Source organism: Tachyglossus aculeatus, chromosome X1, assembly GCF_015852505.1.
Source record: "Tachyglossus aculeatus isolate mTacAcu1 chromosome X1, mTacAcu1.pri, whole genome shotgun sequence".
Classification (NCBI taxonomy): Eukaryota; Metazoa; Chordata; class Mammalia; order Monotremata; family Tachyglossidae; genus Tachyglossus; species Tachyglossus aculeatus.
The window spans coordinates 99889660-99891059 of record NC_052101.1 but is presented as its reverse complement, the minus strand read 5'-3'; the positions used below and the strand labels follow the sequence as shown (position 1 = coordinate 99891059).

The 1400-nt window shown below is 38.4% G+C and overlaps 1 non-coding gene across 1 annotated transcript; it reads left to right on the top strand.

Moving 5' to 3' along the window:
- Positions 1-879: 879 nt before the first annotated feature.
- On the top strand, positions 880-1017 carry LOC119919992. Its single transcript, XR_005447764.1, has one exon. It is a non-coding gene; the product is annotated as a small nucleolar RNA SNORA7 (small nucleolar RNA).
- Positions 1018-1400: the final 383 nt, after the last annotated feature.

Genomic DNA, 1400 nt, shown 5'->3' with positions numbered 1-1400 from the left:
TGTGTGCAGAGCAATGTACTAAGCGCTTAGCAAATACCATCATTATTATTATTATTGTTATCACTGACCTAGCTCCTGATCATATGTTAAGTGAACACAAGGTTCTTAAGAGAAAATAATTGATGCTTACAACTCATAGATTGTTATATTGCTTTTCTATTTTATTATGTTGTTATTTCAAATTCTTATGACAACTGACCTAGCTTCTGATCTAGTTGTTCTATAGATCACTGAGTATTTTTGAGGGTAGATTTAGGTTAAGATATTTGCTGTTTCTGAAGTACGTAAAGGTGTTTGGAACCATATAAAGTGTTTCTGATGATGCAGAAGTCAAATGAGTCTAGAAAACTAAGAATTCCTTGGTGAAGGTACAGAACAAGGCTACAGTGCCAATACTTAAACACTAGAAATGAAAAGTCTTGAAATTCTGTGCCATGCAATTGTGATATAATGATAATATGTTCAATTCTGATTTGTTTGCACTAGCATTAGAATACCTTCTCTGAGACCTCCATCTCTTTCCTCTTGTCTCCTGTACACGTAGGCCAGGTTGAAGTGACCATCGTAAATTCTGGTTAATGTCAAGGCAAGTATTTTCTTTACATAGTGTCAAAAATTGTATCTGAATTGACACCAAGGTCTCTTTCCATTTGTCTCTATTCACATTGGCCCACTTGGACTGGTTTCCATAACTTCAATCATTTTCCCAATCAATCATCAAATCTCAGCATTCAAAAGAATATCATGCGTCCATCTAGTTCATTCCCCTGTCTCTAAAATTACTAATCCATCAAGGACCAGTGCTATATTAGACTGATATTCTACACTTGGAAAAGTTTATTCTGATCATATCCTTATATGGAATTGTAATAAGTGTAACCCCTCTCAGGGTCACACCTGGAGAGTTTCCAATACTCTACCAGTCTCGACTACAGGAGGGAGAGTCAGGCAGAGGCATATCCACTCCATTCCTAGCTTGGGCAGTGGCTGGATAGTGGAAGGCCATCTGCTACCAGTCAGAGCTCACCTGTGCTGGGCAGCAGGAGCTTGGGAGAGAATCAAGGGTGAAGATTCAAGTTTACTGCATGGAAGGAGGCAATAGTAAAACACTTCTGTAGTTTTACCAAGAAAACTCTATGGATACACTACCAGAACAATTGCAAATGGAGGTAGGGTGTTCTGGGAGAGATATGTCCATGGCGTTGCTATGTGTCGAAGATGGCTCAACGGCATAAAACAAACAAACAAAAATAAATATTTATGTAATCCAGATGGGGTTCCAAATACTCTCTCAGATAGTTCCATTTCATATTAAGCAGATATTTTTATACAGATACATATTGGTGTGTGTGTGTGTGTGTGTGTGTGTGTGTGTGTGTGTGTGTGTGTCCACAGGACAC